Source organism: Panulirus ornatus, chromosome 46 (assembly GCF_036320965.1).
Source record: "Panulirus ornatus isolate Po-2019 chromosome 46, ASM3632096v1, whole genome shotgun sequence".
Classification (NCBI taxonomy): Eukaryota; Metazoa; Arthropoda; class Malacostraca; order Decapoda; family Palinuridae; genus Panulirus; species Panulirus ornatus.
This window is the reverse complement of record NC_092269.1, coordinates 2329841-2352340: the sequence shown is the minus strand read 5'-3', so window position 1 is coordinate 2352340 and position 22500 is coordinate 2329841. Positions and strand designations below refer to the sequence as shown.

Below are 22500 nucleotides of genomic sequence, written 5' to 3'. Positions count from 1 at the left end.
ATATATGTATATATATACACCATAAACATTTACGGTTTTAGTTATGTTTGAGTTGATTTTTATACGTATATTTTTTTTTTAGGGGGAGGGTTTTTATTTGATCTGACGTATCAAAAGCATCTTGGTTCACACGTGTGTAATATTGCTGTGACTATTGTAATATATGGTGATACAAATTGTCTGTTATGGGCGGGAAATGGTGTTATTTATTTTGTATTTTATGGTAGGCTTCTGTTGATTGTATGGGTTGTTCTGTGTTTGTCTGTGTTTCTACAGGACATATATATATATATATATATATATATATATATATATATATATTGAGTACAGGTGTATCTTACATGCACGTCGGTGTATGTAATTGTTTTACGTACGTTGTAAGTTGTTGAGAGTGGTTAGGTTAGGTTAGGTTAGGTTAGGTTAGGTGCGTATCAGTGAGTACTTCATGTGGTTGTGTGATAAGGTTGTGTGACCGGGGGTTGTGGTCCAGTTGTGTGACCGGGGGTTGTGGTCCAGTTGTGTGACCGGGGGTTGTGGTCCAGTTGTGTGACGGGGGTTGTGGTCCAGTTGTATGACCGGGGGTTGTGGTCCAGTTCTGTGACCGGGGGTTGTGGTCCAGTTCTGTGACCGGGGGTTGTGGTCCAGTTGTGTAACCGGGGGATGTGGTCCAGTTGACTCCACTATCGCTTGTGGGTGCCCACTCTCACGTACCACTTCTCCAAAGTCTTGTTTTTTTACGGCGTTAGTTCGTAATGTTGATACAGGAGTGTGGTCAGTGGCCTCAACCCACATTCCGTATTCATGTTCTCGCTCACCCCACACATCCTGCCTCCCGTTCTCCTGTTCTGTTCCCCTGTTCCTTCCTTTCTTCCGTTCCCGTTCTCCTGTTCTGTTCCCTTGTTCCTTCCTTCCGTTCCTGTTCTCCTGTTCTGTTTCTTTGTTCCTTCCCCCATTTTCTTTCGATTACTATCTCTCCCCAGTCCTCTTGCATCTCTCTGTATCCATCTCTAATCTCTTTCCCCTTTTCTTCCAAGCCGTGCACCCCCTCCCCCCTCTCTCTCATGACCAATCACCTTCCCTCTTTCACACCCCCCCCTCTCTCTCTCTCTCTCTCTCTCTCTCTCTCTCTCTCTCTCTCTCTCTCTCTCTCTCTCTCCCTAGCGTCCGCCGCCTCCCCTCCCCCACCCCCTCCTTCTTACTATTGTGTGTTTCTCATGAATTTTAAATCAAGTAGTTTAGAAGGAGCCACCGTGTCTCGGGTACCTGATGCCCCTCGCGTTATGTGGGCTACCCTCAATCCCAACTCTCTGCGCCCCCGCCGACCCCTCCCCTCCCCCTCCCCCCCCCCCCCCCCCCCCCCCCCCCCCCCCTCCTCTCAGAATCACACCATCTTATTTCATGGCATCTTGCTTGCCATGTACGTACGTGTGGTTGGGGGGGGTTGTGTTGGGGGGGTTAGGGGGGGGTTTGTTGTTACCACGTCCACGGGGGGGGGGGGGGGGGTGTTAGGTTATGTTCGTAGCGAAGTTATCGTGCGTGTTGTGTGGATCATGTGTCATGATCATGAGGGGGAAGGAAGAAATATAATTCTCTTATAGGAAGGGAATCCGTGAGCTGGAGGGTTAAGACACGTCACGTTCCGGTATGACACGTCTAAGGTCAAGAGATGATAACCTAACCTTACCGCCGCCGCCATGCCCATGCGCAGGAACGGCATGAGATCTGGACACAGTTTCAACCGTGAAAAATAAGATCAGTTATTGAAAGAAAAAAAAAAAAGAAGGGAGAAAGAAAATATTATCTCTCGGGAAAGTTTTCCTTTGAAAGTTTGGGTTTGAGAAGAAGGAGGGAGTGGAGGGAGGGAGGGAGGGAGGGAGGGGCATGAGTCAGCACATCCATTGGTTCCAAACTAGTTTTCACTTCGATGTGTCACAATTCATGAACTTCATGTCCAGCTGGGAATCAGTCGACAGTTCTCGAAAATAAAAGAAGAAGAAAAATTTCTTCCCTGAAATATGAGGAAGTGATAGCCAGCCATTCCTACACGGGAAGAGAACGTCTTCGGGAAATTTATATATATATATATATATATATATATATATATATATATATATATATATATATATATGTATATATAGTCGTTTGATGCAAGATCGGAGGATAATGTAAATAGGTACAGACCGGAGCCTTCAAGACGAAGTGGAGGAGGGAGGATAGTGTTCCTTGGCTGAGAGAGAGAGAGAGAGAGAGAGAGAGAGAGAGAGAGAGAGAGAGAGAGAGAGAGAGAGAGAGAGACGCCGTCCGTCAGTCCGCAATATGGCCTGAGGTTCCATGTTTCTTCGATAGGACTTTGGCCCTTAGGAGATCGGGGTCGTATGGGATGGTTTGTGGGTGGGTAAGGGGTTGTTTAGAGCCGAATGGAATGCCAGGGGAGGCCCTGCTGGGCAATCAGGGACCTCCCGCGGGGGGAATCTCCCCTGAGTGGTCTAAGGGGGGGGGGAGGGAGGCGGGGCCCCCCTTCCCCCCTCTCCCCCTTCCCCATTCGTGAGACAATAGGAGCAAATGACCTGATGGTTGAGGGGGTCCCACTGTGTGTTTGTGGGGGGGGGGTTGAGAGAGGGGGAGGGGGTAGTGGAGGAGGGAACGATGAACAAGGGGGGGGGGGAATAAGGTGGGGGAAAGGGGAGGAGATGGAGGTGTTTCCAACTCACAGTAAGGGGGGCGGGGGGCGGCGTTTCGGACGTAGAAGGGAGGAGACGTTTGGTCGAACGGAAAGGAGTGTAGGTAGACCAGTGTGGATGAATGGGCGACCTGGTCGAATTAAGCAGGCGTAGTCTGGGCGATCTGGGCAGGCCGGGGACCTTGGACGAATGGTGAAGGGTTTCCTAATGGAATGGGAAGGTTAATGTGTTTGTGGGACTAGGTAGAAAAAGAAAAGGGTCGAAGAGACTTAGAGAGAGAGAGAGAGAGAGAGAGAGAGAGAGAGAGAGAGAGAGAGAGAGAGACGTGATAAGGCCCGTCTCTCTCTCTCTCTCTCTCTCTCTCTCTCTCTCTCTCTCTCTCTCTGTGAGTTGAAGTTGTGAGAAGTATTTTTTTTCTCGTGAGGGATGTATTCCCCTCCTCCCTCACCTCCTCCCTCCCTCGACCCCCCCTCCCTCGACCCCCCCCCCCCCCCCCGGGTGGTGGTGTCTGTGCAGCAAGTTGGTGCTTCATCGCTGAATATCATGAGTTTTTTTTTTCTTCTTCTTCTTCTTCTTCTTGTTATTAAAAGTCTCTGGTCTCCGGGGAGATGAAAAATGGATAATTCTGGGCCGGCAAGAACGTCCACTTGTCTCCCAGGGAAAAGGAATGTAGAAATGAATTCTCTCGCAGATGTAGGCGGAGTGGAGTGATGGGGGAGGGGCAGGGAGGGATGTGGAACGATGTGGAGGAGTTGATGAAGGGATGTGAAGGGAGGGGAAAAGGTGGACACTGAAGTGATGGAGGGAGGGAGGGTAGTGGACATTAACGGGATGGAGGAGCGTGTTATGTGGTGAGGGAGATGGGGTTATGAGACAGGAGGGAGTTCTAGGGTGAGGGAAGGGAGATATGGAAGGGGTGGTAAGATGTGGGAGGGGTGGTGAGATGTGGAAGGGGTGGTGAGATGTGGAAGGGTTGGTAAGATGTGGGAGGGGTGGTGAGATGTGGGAAGGGAGGTATGGGATGGGTGGAGTATGTAAGTGGATGGTAGGAGACAAGGGTAGGAGACCATGACATGTGGAATGAGGAATTCTTGAGGTATGAGGAAGGTATGAGGAAAGATGTGAGGATAGTGAGGAGAAGATGTCGTTGAATGGAGAGATAACGACTTGCCACAGCTTCGCGGACGACGGCACGACCACCACGACCTCGTGGTCGTCGTGTCGACTCCACTCATTCAAGGACGACCTCCAGGGACGACCCGGGTCGAGGCCAAGATTGGCGAACTTTGACCTAATATCCCAGAGGTGAGGTTTGGCGCGTATTGCCATCTCCATCCTGCCTCCCTCCCTCACCTTCCCTCCCTCCCTTCCTCTCCTTCCCTCCCACCACCACCACCACCGATTTCTTGCCCTCATTTCAAACTTGGTGAGAGGGAGGGAGTGAGTGAGTGAGAGTGCATGCGACAGATGCCAGCATATTTACGGAAGAAGGAGCGTCTCGCCCCAGAAAACAATCGTGTTTGTTTGGGATTATATAAAGACGTCTCGTGGGGGAGGGGGGATTGGGGATGGAGAGAGGGGGGATGGGAAGGAGGAGGAAGGGGATTGGGGGGGTGTTAAGGGGAAGGGGGGATGACAAACATCTGTGGTAGTATTTTTCCTTTTTTTTCAGAGATGATTAATCGTTTAAACTCCGAGGTTGATTTTGAGGTCGGTCGAGAGTTCTCAAGAATTTGAAATTAAAAAAGAGGAAGAAGAAATGTGTCAGAATCGAGTCATGGAAAGGGGGGTGTGAAGGGGGGATGGGATGATGGTGGGGTGGAATGGGGTGGAGTGGTAGGGTCATGACAGATCCCCATGAGACAGATGGCACGAGCAGGTGGGGGGGGGGGGGGTTGAATTCCACGCAGGTGGAGGTTTGAATTCTGAGGTTTGCCTGACATAGCCAACACCTTTCCTTGAAACCTCCTTTAAATGGTTTCATCCATAACTATGCCTTGTTTGGCCGTTAGGCCTGGCATAGAAATATTGATTGTACCTCTAATTGCACCACTGATGATTCCACTAATTATACCACTGATTATACCAATAATTATACCACTAATTATACCTCTAATTATACCACTATGCTAACCACATTTCTCCTTTGGTTAACTGTCTCATTCTTGCCTCTAACTAGATCATCTGACGTGGAAGTTATAAAGTTATTTGGCGCCAGAAATTGAGTTGAGGTTAGGTAACTACTGCGCTTACAAGTCCTTGTTAGGCTGCTTGCGGTATTGCTTGCCTGGGTTGGCGTTACCGGACTCTGCCTGCTTGTGGTTACGCCGCTACACCCTTGGTGTCATTCTCAGTAGACGAAAAGCATTGTAGGATCACAGGGGCCATCATAACACTGCTGCTGTACGGAGCGCAGCCTTGGGAACTTCAGGTTACATAATGATAAATGATTGTTTCATTTATTTTGAACGCGCAACAGAAACGTTCGGTGTCGTAAAGAAAACGGAAACTGGGGGTTCGACGTTTCGCCTGATATTCGAAACAGGTTTCGTAACGACGGCAAATCATCCTCTTCGATGTCTCTGTTCCTTAATGAAAACGGAACAGTTACATAAACATTTTATGAAATTATAATTTCAAATAGAGTTATCTTTGTTTATGAATGATATGAGATTTTATTATCAATTTTGAAACGTCATAAATATTTCATAAATGCAAATCTGTTCACCTAATTTCTTCGGGCACTTCTGTAGTTCTGTGCAGCGCGCCGAGCCTGGCTCCCGTTTTCTCTAGCAGAAAACTGGAACTACATTTACAGTGACTCTTTTTTTTTTTTTTTTTATACCTGCGTGTCGTGGAAGGCGACTAAAAGGGGGGGGGGGGGGGGCTGGAAATCCTCTCTGCACGTCTTTTAATTTTCCAAAAGAAGGCACAAAGAAGTGGGCCAAGTGAGGATATTCCCTCCAAGGCTCAGTCCCTGTTGTTAACGCTACCTCGCTAACGCGGGAAATGCTGAATATGTATGAAATATATATATATATATATATATATATATATATATATATATATATATATATATATATTTTTTTTATATGCAATTTATATGCTTAGAATTTTACTTGTAATGGTTGTGTAATATTTGTTCAGTTTCAGCAGAGAATAATTAATCAGGAGGTAAAAATGGATTGTAATTACCTCTCCCTCCCTCCCTCAGAGCCGTTTAAATTAAACACAACAAATTGCTTTTATAATGCGGGATATATATATATATATATATATATATATATATATATATATATATATATATATATATATATATATATATATATATAAGGGTATCATGTAAATTTTCCCGTCATGGATAAGACTCTCTCTCTCTCTCTCTCTCTCTCTCTCTCTCTCTCTCTCTCTCTCTCTCTCTCTCTCTCTCTCTCTCACTCGCCGCGCGCGCGACGTGACGTGCGGGTGTTGATGAGACACGTGCACCTCCGTCGATCTGTCGCGCGATTGACGGCGTCGTCAGCTTTTCTGCGACGCGACGCGGCGCGCGGGGCGTCACGTCTGGGACGGAGAGAGAGAGAGAGAGAGAGAGAGAGAGAGAGAGAGAGAGAGAGAGAGAGAGAGAGAAAATATGTTTTCTCAAACCATCCTATGTTCATGGTGAACGTGTTTGTGTGTGTGTGTGTGTGTGTGTGTGTGTGTGTGTGTGTGTGTGTATGTGTACATACGTTCCGTCGCTCCCTTATCCCACACACACACACACACACACACACACACACACACACACACACACACACACTAGTTGCTCCTCCTTCCCTTGCATTGTACAAGCCAGAGCCGCCTCTCTCCCCCGGCTGTCAATATGTGGCGCGTGTGTGGCACGCCGGTAATAACCGGCCTGGATTAATGTGTTCCGTGGAACAACAGGAGACGTTGCTTCTGATGAATTCCGGGTAATTCTTAGAAAAGTCCGGAGGCCGGGAATGTGTGTGTGTGTGTGTGTGTGTGTGTGTGTGTGTGTGTGTGTGAGTGATTATAAGAGAGAGAGAGAGAGAGAGAGAGAGAGAGAGAGAGAGAGAGAGAGAGAGAGAGAGAGAGAGAGTGTGTTTTTGCGATATCCTGATATGTTCTTTTGTTCGTATTCGCTGGAAATGACTTGAGAAGTTTGAGGAGGTGGAGGGAGGTGGAGGTGGAGCTGGCTCTGTTCTCGAGGACCGAGAAGTTGACAAACGTCTCGTATGCCTGGGAATGTCTTACGAGACGTGTTTATCCAGAGAACCCGACATGTCGTGTGTCATCATGCATCCCCACACACCCACCCCACACACTCCCGCGAGAGACAACGTGTTTCTTTCTTTCTTTTCTTCGCGAATCATGAAAGAAAAGAAAGAATTGGAGTGGGGTTTTCTTCTTTCTCTCTTTTTCTCGTTGCCTTAACTTTTAAAAGAGACGTGTGGGTGTTTTTAGCTTCTTTTTTTTTTTTTTTTGTATATATTTGTGCCATCCTTGTGAGCAGGTGTTTCGTTCTGAGTTTTAAAGGTTGATGTGTTTCGTATTTTACATGTAAGGTTGTTTTTCACGCCTTGATTGTAAAGTTATAGGTTGTGATACTTTAATTTTAAAGTTGTAGTTTGTCATACCTTGCTTGTAAAGTTGTTTGGTATACCCTGTGTGTCAGGTGTGTGTGTCATACCTTGCGTGTCATGTGTGTGTGTGTGTCATACCTTACGTGTCATGTGTGTGTGTCATGCCACACAATATGTGTTTGTCCATAGGGTTTAAGTTTCAACAGTTCTCCTCTTTCTCATCTGTAGAACATTTGTTCTCCTTGTTCTTCAGTTGATTATGGTGAGTTATATGTTTTACGTGAAGGTACAGTCATGCGGAAGCTAAAATACGCTGTTTTCAGCTTGTCTCTCTCTTTATCTATCTTTTATTTATACATGTGTGTGTGTGTGTGTGTGTGTGTGTGTGTGTGTGTGTGTGTGTGTGTGTGTATCTATTACAAAGGGGGGTATTGTTTGTGAGAGGGCAGGAGGAAGGTGTTGGGGGGAAGGGTTGCTTGTTGGAGTGTGGTCTTATTTGGCCTGGAAGGTCTCCTGGAAGGTCTCCTGGTCTGGAAGGTCTCCTGGGAGGCCTCCTGGTCTGGAAGGTCTCCTGGAAGGTCTCCTGGTCTGGAAGGTCTCCTGGAAGGTCTCCTGGTCTGGAAGGTCTCCTGGAAGGTCTCCTGGTCTGGAAGGTCTCCTGGTCTGGAAGGTCTGGCAACATGTATTCCAGGTTCCGGGCTGCCGCTCACAACCCTTGACCTGCTCTACTTACAACTCCTCCTCCTCAAGACAGGATTGTTGTTGTTGTTGTTGTTGTTGTTGTTGTTGTTCGTTTTCTATTCGTCTTTTCTTCAGTCGCTTTATTTTTAGTTCCCGTGTCTCATTTTCTGATCTGTTTACTCCTCTTGACCTGGCTTGTTGAGCCTCGTTCTCCCTTCCTCACTGGCTGCTCCACTTGACCTCCTTCTGTCTTGTTATTTCTGGTTCTTGGTTCGTTGTTCGTCTTGGCCCATTATTACGTTGCCGTCCTCTTCCCATGTTCTTTCATCCTTCGTTACGCCCGAGGTTCCGGACCAGACGTCTCCTCCCGGCAGATCTTCGGATGGTTTTGAAATATTCTTATTCATTGAATATTGGTTATTGTCCCTTGTCCTCTATCTCCCTTTTTTTCTTCACCTCCCTCTCTCTTCTGTCCTCCCTTCCTCCTTTATATTATCTCTCTCCCTCTTGTTTCTTATATGTTTTCTCCTTCCCTTCTGTCTCCTTCCTTTCTTTTATTTTCGCCTCCTTCTCTCCCTCTACCACATCTCTCCCTTTCTCCCTGACCGTCTCTAAACAACATCTCCCTCCCGTGTCTCTCGTATTTCCCTCCCTTCAGTCCTCTCTCTCTCTCTCTCTCTCTCTCTCTCTCTCTCTCTCTCTCTCTCTCTCTCTCTCTCTCTCTCTCTCTCTCACACACACACACACACACACACACACACACACACACACACACACACACAGGGTGTGTCAGCTGTCCCATTTCTTACCCCTCACTCCCTTAAGAGAAAATCCCCTTCCCAGACAACTCCTCCCCCACCCCCATCCCCACCCCATCCCCACCCCCATCCCCACCCCCCACCCCCCACCCCTTTGTCCCCACTAGTAGTCTCCGCCCCCCCCCTCCCCCTACCTTCGACTCGACCCCTGAGAACCAAAGAGAAATCGTCCTTGTTCCGTTAATCCCCCTTGACCCGGAGATTACAGTCAATCCCACTGATTTGGCAGGCGATTACTTAAAATCCCCCTCCCTTCCCCCCCATAACCCCCCCCCCCCCTCCACACACACACACACAACTTCTAAACCGAAGTACCGTCGGGGATTTCTCAGCATGGGTAAGTCCCCCCCCCTCCCCCTAGGGGGGTTGTCCGGCTTGGAGACGCCCTTCCCTCTGTGAGATGAGGGGCGTCTTCCCTTCCCTCCCTCCCTCCTTCGTCAGGAGCGTCAGCCTGGGGGTCGACCCCGTTGGAGGAGGAGGTGGTGGTCCTCCTCCGTTCAAGGCCCAGGATCTTGGCCCTGGTCACTTCGGTGCTCGGGATTTATCTCCGCAGGTCGCTACCTGTCGCGTGCCTGTGTTGTGTGTGTGTTTTTTTGAAGGTCATGGATTTACTTGTGACTTCCCCCCCACCCCCCACCCGTCTACTGAGAGAGAGAGAGAGAGAGAGAGAGAGAGAGAGGGGGGGGGGGATGAGGGAGGCTGCCGTGGAGTAGTGCTTGGGGGGGGGGGGGAGAATGATAATGGCGTTGATAGCGTTTGTAATGATGCATGATGGTGTGGCCCTATTGTCACGCCAAATGTGGAGTGGGCGTTTAAACCGTAGTAGGGGATTGTGTGTGTGTGTGTGTGTGTGTGTGTGTGTGTGTGTGTGTTGTGTTTGTGTGTAAAATAGCATTTAAAAAAAGGCCACTACGTTAACATTGGACATCAGCCCAACAATACTGTAGGGTCGTAATGATCATTATAAACGCCTCGTGTCATTAATTTCCCGAATGCTCTTTCATTTGGCGCCAGGAATAATTGATTACCCAACGGTGTTTTAGTGATTATTCAAACGCTTAGGCATAATTTTGTATTTATGTGACAAGTATGTGTGTGTGTGTGTGTGTGTGTGTGTGTGTGTGTGTGTGTGTGTGTGATTGATTGCTCGATGCTGGAAGCGCGTATACATATCAGAATGATATTGATATTTTGGAAAGCTGTATATATGTGCGTGTATTCCTATGAGTCCACGGGGGAAACTGAAACACGGTAAGTTCCCAAGTGCACTTTCGTGTAATAATCACATCATCCGGCGAGACACAAGAGAGAAATATAACAGTCAGTTGATATACGACGAACAGACGTAGATATATATATATATATATATATATATATATATATATATATATATATATATATATATATATATCTATATCTATATATATATATATATATATATATATATATATATATATATATATATATATATATCCCTCGCAAACGCGGGAGACAGCGACAAAGTATAATAAAAAAAATAATAAAAATATATATATATATATATATATATATATATATATATATATATATATATATATATATATATATATATATATAGGGTGAGGGAAATGGGGGGTTGACATGATTAACGAAGGTGCCTGCCATCTTCAGCGACACACACAGGGGCGCCGGGCGCTCCTGCAGGAGGCCCAGAAGTTCCCTGCGTGCGGCTGGTGCCAGGATCACGGGGCGAGAGGTGATGCCGGAGGCGCCCCTGCATCTCCTCCATGTGTCGGGTGAGGAGGCTGTCGCAGGCGGCCGGGTCCAGGTGCCTTTGATCAAGGGAGATGGTTCGTCCTGGTGTTGCTCGTCCCCCTCCTCCACCAACCCACCCCCCTGGTAGCTGTCTGCCTCACTTGCCTACCTCGCTGAGTGGAGGAGGAGATGAGGAAGAAGAAGATGAGGAAGAGAAGAAAGAGAGGAGGAAGAAGAGTAGGAGGAGATGAGGAAGAAGAAGATGAGGAAGAGAAGAAAGAGGAGGAGGAGGAGAGGAGGAGGAGGAGGAGGAGGAGGGAGACGAAGGACAAGTGAGGGTTGTTGATGTGGGGCGGTGGAAATAGAAATAGGTGATAGGAAGTGAAGGAATTGTAAGTAGAAGGAAGGAAGGAAGGGTGATGGAAAGATAGGAGGAACGTGATGGAGATTGTGGTAAAAGGATGGAAGGCAGAGAAGGGAAGAAGGGGAAGAAGAAGAAGAAGAAGAAGGCGGAGGAGGAGGAGGAGGAGGAGGAGGCGTCTGTGTTGGACGCAGAATGTATGACGGATCCCTCCATACAGTGTGACTGCGCGTGCTGACCCGTGCTGACCCAGTCTGGATTGTGTGTTCTCAGCTCGTGTCATGGATAGGCGGATAGTGGAGACTGTCCGTCGGCTGAGTACCCGTAGCGGATAGGGCAGTGGATGAGGAGGGTGAGGAGGAGGATGCGTCCATCCCCTGCCAAACACCACTCAGGTTATGGCCAATTATATCCTCTCCCGCCGTCGCTCTCCCTCCCTCCCTCCCTCACCCTCGAGGAGGAGGGGGAAAGTTACGTCTTGTTTGCGTCTGGTGTCGGGAAAAACAACGTAAAAATCTTCATTAACTTGTTTTATGTTGGGTTTTGTGTCCATTCCTGTGGCTTCTGGGTTGCTGAGGGTCGAGGCGTAGACCTTCTGGCCCAAAAAAACAGAGAGTATTCCACGCAGGACTTGGGAAAGGTGGTCATATACACACAGTGACGCTGTGGATTTGACGCTTGGCTCTGTGCGACGTTTGCAGGAATCATGGCAGATGAGGAGTGGAGTCGTGAGGTGGAGTGTGAGGTGGGAGTGAGGTGGGGGGGGGGGTTGATGTTATGAGGGGATGGGTGAGGTCGTGTGGGCGATAGTGACAAAGAGGTTCACGTGTGCTGGGAAGACGTGTGAGTTCCTTTTGAGTCGTGAGGCGACAGTGAGCGGTGAGGGAATGTTTTTTTTTTTTTGAGTCGAGCTTGGGAAGGTGGTTGTGTGAGCACGGTTTTCTGGCATTGGATCTGTTTTAGAATGGCAGGATTTGAGATCCGGCATTTGGGGAGTGTCCTGAGAAGGAGTGGGGGAGTGGGGGAGTTTTGCATGGGGTGGGAATGATAGGATTTCAGATTCCCAGGAATGAGGAATCCTCTAACGTATGAGCCGGGGATGGAGAGGTACTGACCTGGAGCTGGGGGTGTGGGTTGTGCTCTTGAGCTGCGAGGGAGGGGCGCCATGGGGAGAGAGAGAGAGAGAGAGAGAGAGAGAGAGAGAGAGAGAGAGAGAGAGAGAGAGAGAGAGAGAGAGCTCCCCTGATTCAGCAGGTTCTCTCCCCTTTAAGGAAAGAAGAGTTGGGGGAGAAAAAAAAATATGTATATTTAATTTAAAGAGGAACAATATTGGACGAGGGCAGGAAGCTTCACGCTCGACTGCCATGGAGGACCCCTGGGGGTGCAGCCGACCTCCCCTGGGGGACCTACACACACACACACACACACACACACACAGAGTTCCCCATTCCCAGCGCCAGTGTCCAGCAGGCTGCCTATCCCCTCCCTGTCTCCTGCCCCTTCCTGCCTATACCTCCCCCCATTTCCCCTTCCCCCTTCCCTCCTCACCAACACGTCATAATTGTGATGGAGTCGTCAGCACACAGGTCACGACGCTGGGGGGAATGGAGGGTGTGTGGGTGGGTGGGTGGGTGGGTGGCGCCCATGTTTTCTTGCCTTTGTTCCGAGCGTGACCTGCGGTTGACCTGTCCCGGTGTGACCTGGGTCGAGTCCTCACGTTGACTCGTGTTTGTGACCCGTTTCATACGTCGGGCAGGCTATGAGGTGTGACCCTTGACCCGTGTGACCTGTCGCTGCCCCTCACGTGGTCTTAGGTCCCCCGGTGTGACCTGGTCCGAGACCTGAGGCCGGCCCAGGTCATTACTCTACCTGGACCTGTCATGTCGTGTCATGCTCTGTGTTCACACGTGTCACGTCATCACCTCATGACACCTCATAAGCTCACTTGTCACCTCACCTCATAACCTCACTTGGCACCTCACCTCATAACCTAACTTGCCACCTTACCTCACAACCTCGCTTGCCACCTCACCTCATAACCTCACTTGCCACCTCACCTCATAATCTCACAAACCTAACCGTATATAGAGAGTCACTTCCTCACAGCCAGGATGGTCGACTCTTGTGAAGCTTACTCCCTTCTGAAGGGGGTTGGTTCTCTCCCGCCCTCCCCCCACACACCCACAACCTCCCCCTCCTCCTCCTCCTCTCCCCCACCCCTAAACCCCCTCCTAAACCCCCTATCCTTCCGGAAGTGATGCGACAGGATTTAAATTGCATTCGTGTCTTGAGGCCGCCGCTTTGACCCCGAGACCCCGAGACCCCGAGACCTCCAGCACGATACAGGTGGTGCTGTCGGGCTGGGTTGGGCCAGAGGAGCCTTGCCGACTCTCTGGGGGGGAGGGAGCCGCGCGAACCCGGAGAATTACGAGCTTGCGGTGGTTCCTGGGGGAGGGGAGAGAGAGAGAGAGAGAGAGAGAGAGAGAGAGAGAGAGAGAGAGAGAGAGAGAGAGGCGGGTTCCTTGCGACGTACGTGCGCGCTCAAGAAACATCTCGTGCAGCGTCGTACGTTCGTAACACATCTGGAGACTGCAAAGTAGAGAGCAAGTCCCCCCCACACCCACCTCGCCCTCCGGCTCAACATCTCGGCCCTTAGGAGAAAAAGAAGAATATCTATGAAAGGAACCCCCCACCCCCCTTATTTACCATGCCGGAGGGTATACCGCCGCGGAAGTTTTGTAGGGAAGTATAAATGGAATGAAAAAGTATGGTAATGTTGATACTACGTCGGTGTGTACTCGCCAAGGAGACTCGGTTATCTAGGAAAGAAAACGGGTTACTGTGGAGGTCATGTGACTCGCTCATGAAGTGTAGCTTATTTACCGGTAACTACTGTCGGTCAGGTGTGTGGCAACCTGTGATTTAAAGGTATTGGGTAGTCCTCGAAGAGACTCTGTCTTTAAAGCAGTTGGCTCCATTGTTCTTACGACGTCTTAAAGCTGACAAACAAACACACAAAAACACACATACACAAAGAAGATGATGTAACACGACATCATCTCCTCCTCTCCTCTCCCCTTCCATATCTTATCATTGTATCTGGTCTTGAGTGCAATGTAGGTAACTGGGAAGATAAGAGATGGATACGAACAAGAGGGAGGGGAAAGGGACGTGGGTGTTAGTAGACTGAAAAACAAGAGGAGATTACACGTTTAAAAAAAAGGACAGACAAAAAGTGCTGTATGGGGAGTTAATGGAATGGAATGGAATAGTTAGGATTCAGTGTATGTGGAGAACATGCAAGAAGTTTACGATGATGTATGATAGTTGAAAAAGGTTCGAGAGATGAGTACCCCCTCCCCCAGGTGGTACAATGTAGGTAATTTCACTCAAAAGAGACGGGGCATCATGAACTGTACTGTACTGTAGATAATTGAAAGGTAATTAGTATTAGGTAATTACGCCCAGTCCACCTCTGTACTCAGTTTTATTTGTAGATACCCTATTTTTGTCGTGCTATTGTAGAAAACGGTTTCCATGTTGCTTGCTATCAGACCAGAATCGCTCGTTATTCTATAGTTCAATAAATGACTATATTTCATATAGTCATGATTGATATCTTCTATAATCAAATCACTAAATCTTCCATTATACGAGTCGTTGTTCTGTTTCAAGAATATATATATTTATTTTTCTAAAAACAGTATCGTATCCCCTGAAATATTGCTTGAGTATTGTGTGTGTGTGGGGGGGGGGGGGCTTTCACATTTTCTTTTGGGGATAATTTTAATTGAATTGCAGTCTCTTTATGTCCCCAGGAGAGAGAGAGAGAGAGAGAGAGAGAGAGAGAGAGAGAGAGAGAGAGAGAGAGAGAGAGAGAGAGAGCAGTACCATCTGGCTAATGAGGGATATTTTTATAAACTTTATTCATTTATTTATCTATTTATTGCGTCACGAGTTTTCTTTTTTTGCGTCTTGCCTATCGTGCTCTTTCTAACGAACGTGTGTGTGTCCATTTTTGGGTTATATATATATATATATATATATATATATATATATATATATATATATATATATATATATATATATATATATATATTTATATATATATATATGTATATATATATATATATATATATATATATATATATATATATATATATATATATATATATACATATATATACATATAAATATATATATATATATATATATATATATATATATATATATATATATATATATATATATATATATATATATAAATAAACTGGAATTAGAATCGATGTGTGTGTGGGGTGGGGGGGATGATGCGTGAAATCAATACCAAATCGGATCTTATTTTTTGTAGGTTTTAGAAAAGGGGAAAAAAATTAGGTGTCTTTATTTTTTTTCTAGCGATTTCCCTCGATCATCCGATGTTTACTTAGCCGGAAAGCAAATCAGAATTTTGATCAGGCAGGGTCAATAATACTCGGGTTGACCTAGGAGGAGATTAAGGTCATGTTCAGGAGATATGGCACAAGAAGAGAAAATATTACGAAATTCCGGCAGGACGGAGTTATGTATCAAATTTCGGATTTCAGGGAAGTCTTCGGTGTCTCGTATATGAGGAAAGCAGGTCTTTCGAAAAACTCTTGGTAAAACCAGATATATCAGAAGAGAAGATTGGTTTTGCTGTAAATTATCTGTTTTATGATAATGTAGAAAGTTGCATATATATATATATATATATATATATATATATATATATATATATATATATATATATATATATATATATATTAGAATGTGTTTTGAGTATCGTAAGGATGGTTTTTTTCAAAGCACACACACACACACACACACACACACACACACAACAGGAAGGAGGCAAGCGTCACAGGTTGAGGGTTGCCCAGGTTTGTGGACAAGGTTGAGTCACAGCTGATGGTATTTAAAGCACTCGGGGGTGGTGGGTGGGTTGGGGGGGGGTAAGGAGACGGCCTTGATATGTTTAGATCTGTTCCTGTGAGCTGGGGGGTTGTGTGTGTGTGTGTGTGTGTGTGTGTGTGTGTGTGTGTGTCTGTGTCTGTGTGTGTGTTGTTTTTCTAGGTGTATTTTTCTGTCTGTGAGTATTAGCGTCTCGCTTCTAGTCTAAATCTCTCTCTCTCTCTCTCTCTCTCTCTCTCTCTCTCTCTCTCTCTCTCTCTCTCTCTCTCTCTCTTCTCTGTCATCGTGGCAGAGAGTGTTGCCAATGCAGGGGCTGAGTCACACAGCAGCAGCCACCACCAACATGTTTACATCCAGTCCTCTCCACCACTGAAATGATGACGTGTGTGTGTGTGTGTGTGTGTGTGTGTGTGTGTGTGTGTGTGTGTGTGTGTGTGTGTGTGTGTGTGTGTGTGTGTGTGTGTGTGTCCGAACCCGCGGATATCGTCGTAAAAGATATTTCACCCCCCTCCCCCCACGTATCGTAGGACGCAGCTACATACGACAAGCGAGTTTCCTCTTGGTCCGTCACAGTAGACAACCAGGTGAGGGGGCGCTACAACACCACAGTTGTAGAAATACAACACCATTGTAGACAGAGCTCAACGCTACAGGGAAGAGCCCCAGACTGGGGTAGAGCTCCACACACGAGAGCTCTAAGCTACGAGATTCCCCCCTTCCCCCTCCCCTTCACCCCTTTCTTCCCCCCTCCCCAGTCAGCACCATCCCCCTCACCCCACTCCACCTACCACCGACATCCCCTCTCCTCGCTATCAAGACGTCCTTCCTGCTAGCACCATCTCTTCCTTACTAGCAGGACGTCCCCACTGCTAGGAAGGCGCCCCAGGGAGAGGGAGGGAGAGGGAAGCTCAGGGGTCTGGGTGGTGGGTGATGGGGTGTATCAGGGAGTGTGGGAGAGTGATGGCGGTGATTGTGGAAATTGTGATGTAAATAAGACGTCTCGAGGTGGGAGTGAGGGGAGGGCGAGGCCCCCTGCCGCCCCTCTTAAGGGAGCTGGATGGGAGAGGGAGACGGGGAGGACCCTGGTGGATGAGGAGGGAGAGGAGGGAGGGTAGGGGGGAGGAGTGAGTGAAGGAATGGAAGGAAGGCGGAAGAGGGAGTTTGCGGGAGAGAGGCTGGAAATGCGTGTATATGTCTGTGTGGTTGGTCTATATTTGGGGTTGAGACGGTCGTAGCGAGTGGTAGATGTGGTTAGTGAGCTGTGAGGGTGTGGTACTCCTGTGGTATATGTGGTTAGTGAGCTGTGAGGGTGTGGTACCCCATGTGGTAGATGTGGTTGATCCGTGCAACCGCTTTCACTCATCATCCACTGCCTCTCCACCTTCTCCTCCTCCTTCCACCGCTCTCACTCCACTCTCACCGGCCAGGCTCTCACCTCCCCTGCCCCTGAATGTGGTGGTGTGGGTAATGTAATTCAGAAAGCACATCGCCCACCTGCTTTCCACTCCCTCACAATATCAGTTTGGCTGTGGGGAAATATGAGGATGTCTGTGAGGTTGGTGTGTGTGTGTGTGTGTGTGTGTGTGTGTGTGTGTGTGTGTGCTAATTACCTCTTTGCACAGTATTATGAGGGAGTTCTACACTCGTGGGTCCTCATCTGAATATTTAACCTTCTCTTCCATCCTACTGATCCTTCTGTGTATTGTTACCACTTGCTCCTTCATCCCTCCACTTATTAAGTATGTATACCATTTTTTGTTTGTGGTTTTTGTTTATGTTTGTAAACACACAAACAAAAGGACGAGGGTAGTCTAGATTGCACTGTTCCCTTCAGTCCCCCCTCACCTGCTTCTTCAACTATCCACTGTCCAACGAGCTATCCAACCATCCACCCAGCCACTCGCCAACCTAACCTAACCCCACCCCCCCTATCCCTTCTGTCCATATCCCTTGCAGTCCCCATGTTCCTGATACAGAAATGACGAAGGATCCAGCAGTTTCTATTATGTATCCTGCCCTACATACACACACACACACACACCACACACACACACACACACACACACACACACACACACACACACACACACACACACTTTATTCTTGGGTCGTTTACAGCTGTTTCCTTTGATTTATGCAGCTTAGGAAAGCGTTATTTATACAGACTTGAGTCCAGGATGCAGCTGAGTGCAGCTGGACCGAAGCTGCTGATTTATATATCATTTTATTGTATCGTGATTTAAAGAAAAGGTTCATGTGAGATTTTTTGTGAAAGGTCCTTTGGTTTTCAGCGGGGAACTTAGAGAGCTGTGTGAAGGAACTGGGTCTTATACCAGCGTAGGGAGCAAAGCAATGGGTTTGATGGAGAGTGTAAACTCCTGTTCTGGAGGGTCGTAGACAGCTGGTGGTAGGGGTGAAGACAGCTGGTTGCGTGGACATAGACAGTTGGTCGAAGGGATAGAGAGATATGGTTGGAGGAGCGTAGACAGCTGGTAGAAGGGGCATAAACAGCTGGAGGTCAGGGACATAGCAGTGGATTGTAGGGGAAGAGACAGCTGTTTGGCTAGGGCAAAGACAGCTGGTTGTATGGGCAAAGACAGATGGTTGAAAGGACCTCAACACACAGATCAGGATTGTTAACATGAAGACTGCCAATGGAGACGTAAATAATTCATCGCAAAAAACTGAACAGTTGGTTCACAAAGACCCCCAGCTCCCTGAAAAGGGCTTAGACAGTTGACCTTTGACCCCCCTAAGGGTCGTTTCTGGGGACCTTAAGGGCCAAGTGTTGGGAGCTAAACCAGCTAAACTCAGATATACATACAAAGAGAGATTTTTTTTCTCTCTCTCTCCGACCATTTTTTCGTATTCAGGACAAGTAAAGGATTAGGGAGTTCCCTCACGCACCCCATGTTCTGAGAAAAAGTGCGCGCGCGCGTGCGTGTGTGTGTTGGAGGGGGGGGGGGGTGTAGGAAGGAGAGGAGTGTCTTAGGGAGCGAAAGGTGGGAGTGGGGGAGGAGAGTTGGTGGGTAAGGTAGGTACTTGAGTGTGACTAAGAGTGTGTGGACGCCTTAAAGGGCAACAGACGAGAGGGAGGAAAGGGCCTAGAGTGTGTTCGGAGTGCGTGAGTATCTCAAAGGGCCTCTCTCTCTCTCTCTCTCTCTCTCTCTCTCTCTCTCTCTCTCTCTCTCTCTCTCTCTCTCTCTCTCTCTCTCTCTCTCTCTCTCTCTTCTCTCTCTCTCACCTTGTTTACCACCATACATGTAAGATCCGTTTTAACGCATTAAGCTATTTTAAACCACACTGTACGTGTACCGCCGGCTTGGTACCCTGTTAAGCTTAGAGGAAATGATAGATAGATAGATAGATAGATAGATAGAGAGAGAGAGAGAGAGAGAGAGAGAGAGAGAGAGAGAGAGAGAGAGAGAGAGACTCTCTACCTTAAGTTTACGGGTGTGTTTGAGGGGGGGAGGTTGTTTCTGAGCGAGACTTGGACGAGGGAGAGACAGTCTCTTATGTAAGGACTGGTTGAGAGAGAGAGAGAGAGAGAGAGAGAGAGAGAGAGAGAGAGAGAGAGAGAGAGAGAGAGAGGCAGCGAGCCAAAGGCCAGTCCAACCATCTTAAGACCGCCTCTCCCCCCCCACTTCTACCCCCCTCCTCTCCCCCGCTTGTCTCCTCACTCCTCCCCTACCTCCTCCTCCTTCCCTTACCTCCTCCACTTCCTCCTCCTGCCTCCTCCTCCTCCTCCTTGCTCGGGAATCTCTCCAAGAGCAACAAACATTCGTGGCGCGTGGAGTGTAATCTCCCCAACCCCCCCCCCCCCCTCACCCTCACCAAGGCCCCCAGTAAGAAGAAAAAAAAAGGGAGTGAGGGGGGCGCCGCCTTCAAGGGCTCTTGCTGCCCCTTAATCTAGTGGGGGGGAGGGGGTTTCCCTCTCTTTCAAACGCTGATAGACATACACCCCTGTGGCTCAGGGTGAGAGACTCTCTCTCTCTCTCTCTCTCTCTCTCTCTCTCTCTCTCTCTCTCTCTCTCTCTCTCTCTCTCTCTCTCTCTCTCTCTCTCTCGGCCCCCAACACACTCTCATACTGCAGGTAGACGAGTGTGTGAGGATGGCGGGTGGGTAGTTAGCTTTTTTGTGTACACACCTTCACCCTCCTGTACTCAGGATTTCCCATGCAGGACTCAGACACCAGCCACGTCCGCTGGGTAGAAACACCGGTCCTAGTGTGTGTGTGTGTGTGTGTGTGTGTGTGTGTGTGTGTGAGATACACATTTTTTTTGACAGAGTTCTGGGAGAATGGTAGATGGTTTGAACGAAGTGCGTGATACTGCGAGTAGAAAACGGTGGACCCCACTCACGAAAAACGATGTTTGGGGAGTTACTGCGAGTTGTTAGCAGTGGGCCTTCAAAGAGTTGAAAAAAGAAAATGGGTCATGTTATCCCAGATTCATGAATGAAAAGAAAATAAACTCTTTTAACTTTCGTGAAGAATTTGATGATGAAAGTCGAGACGTAGGAAAATGGGTCAAATTTCCTGAACCTTTAACGAAAATATAATAATTTAAGCGACTTCTTCCCCCCCCCCCCCCCCCCCCCGCTGGAACGAACGAAATCTTATAAAAGTGAATGTTAAGCTCATTACATCAGGGTCGAGGGTTCGAATTTCGAACGTAAGGTTCTCGATAAACAATTTTATAACACGTTTTATCCCCCCGAAGGTGTGGCTCATGGAAAATACGTGAAAATGGAGCGGAAATTAACAATAACATCACAACCACACGGACGCTACAGCGACTACGTGGGAATCGTGGTGTTAGTGGAAGTGTAGAAGAGGTGGGTGTGGATCGCTTTAATGACCCCTTGTGTTGTGGAGCTGTGTCGCAGGAATGTGGGCCACAGCGACAGTGTGGGAGACAGACGTACCCTCCGTCTTTACTCTGTCTTGATTGACAGTCAACCTCTTTTCCCCGTCTATGGAAATCTGTCTATGCCTGGGGGGGATTGAGGGTGGGGGGATATTGGGGATTGGTTTTGCCTCCCGCGAGGCTCATTGAGAAGGGATTCGAAGTCCTTCCTCCTCGAAGTTTTGACGGTGGTATTGATAGCAAAGCCATTAAAAGGGGGCGGCTCATGTCTCCCGGAAAGCAGCGAGGATATACGAGACGAGTCTCTCTCTCTCTCTCTCTCTCTCTCTCTCTCTCTCTCTCTCTCTCTCTCTCTCTCTCTCTCTCTCTCATAGTCTCGCCACACATAGTGTAGGTACGTGTTGGGTTGGGGGTGGGGGGAGAGGGTGTGGGTCGTACTTGATATGATGTCTCTCTCTGGGGGCGGGGGGGGGGGGGTAAAGGGGGGTTTAATAGGGTCGCGGTGGCGGTTCTGTAGCCGGGGTGGGGAGGGGCGGGGTGAGGGGATGTAAGATAAGTCCGTGTTGTGTAAGCTGGAGTTATTTGCTCTTAAGCTTTATTTTTTTCTGGGTATGAGAGAGAGAGAGAGAGAGAGAGAGAGAGAGAGAGAGAGAGAGAGAGAGAGAGAGAGAGAGAGAGAGAGAGAGCATCGGGGGCCCCCCGTCGGGGGAAAGTTGGTCATTAAATGGAGATTACAGTGTGCTGAGGCTGGGGGCAGCGTAGGTCGGTCGTGTGATAACGTATCGGGAGCAGACGCGTTCCATACGCGATCGTTAGCGTCGCTGAGGTGTCCCGGGGTTAACCACCATGTCAAGGTTCACGACACCGTGGACCACTGACGGTACGACCTTACTGAAGGTCGGGTGTACGACCCCGGGAGTTTGATGGGTTAGCCTAGCCTTCGACATGACCTTCATGGGTCTGGTCAGGGGCTTACGTCCATCGTGCTCAAGCGCTCAAGGGTCGTATCGTCGTGCTCAAGGGTCGTATCGTCGTGCTCAAGGGTCGTATCGTCGTGCTCGAGGGTCGTACCGTCGTGCTCAAGGGTCGTACCGACCGTCGTGCTCAAGGATCGTACCATCGTGCTCAAATGGTCGTACAGTCGTGCTCAAGGGTCTTACCGTCGTGCTCAAGGGTCGTGCCGTCGTGCTCAAAGGGTCGTATCGTCGTGCTCAAGGCATTTAAAACTTCAAACGACCATTGGATTGGCAGTGACACACGGGTGGGACCAAATGGGAGTGTTTCCAAAGGGAGTAAAAAAAGAGTTAAAAATAATGAGGTGGGATCTTGGCCAGTAGAGGCCAGTAAACATTCGACCCCCCTTCCCAACCTTCCCCATCACCAACACCCCTTCCATGGCTCCCCCCTGGCCAGTAAACACCCTCCTCCTCCTCCTCCCTTCCTTCTTCCCATTTCTTTCTTCGTCTTCTCCCCGCCTTGACGTGGGTGAAATTTAAAACAACTCCCCTTCTCCTCCGCCATGCCTTTTGCACAACACCTTCTTCTTCTGTGTCGAGTGATCGACACCCCTGCTGCATTGCTCGACCTCTCTCTCTCTCTCTCTCTCTCTCTCTCTGCAACACGGCGGCGCTGGTTGTACCGGCATCAGACCCATGATCGGTCCATGGGACTAGCAGCGTCTACGATGAGGGTGGACCGCTGACCGGGACGTGAGATGAGGGCGGACCGCTTAGCAGTACGTGAGGTGAGGGTGGACCGCTGACGTGAGGTGAGGTGAGGGTGGACCGCTGACCGGTACGTGAGGTGAGGGTGGACCGCTGACCGGTGCATGTGAGGTGA

The 22500-nt window shown here is 48.5% G+C and overlaps 1 protein-coding gene across 12 annotated transcripts in view; it reads left to right on the top strand.

The window, feature by feature from the left end:
* LOC139763049 (ras-GEF domain-containing family member 1B-like) overlaps positions 1–22500 on the top strand; it is a 731513-nt gene that overhangs the window by 401786 nt on the left and 307227 nt on the right. The window lies entirely within an intron of this gene.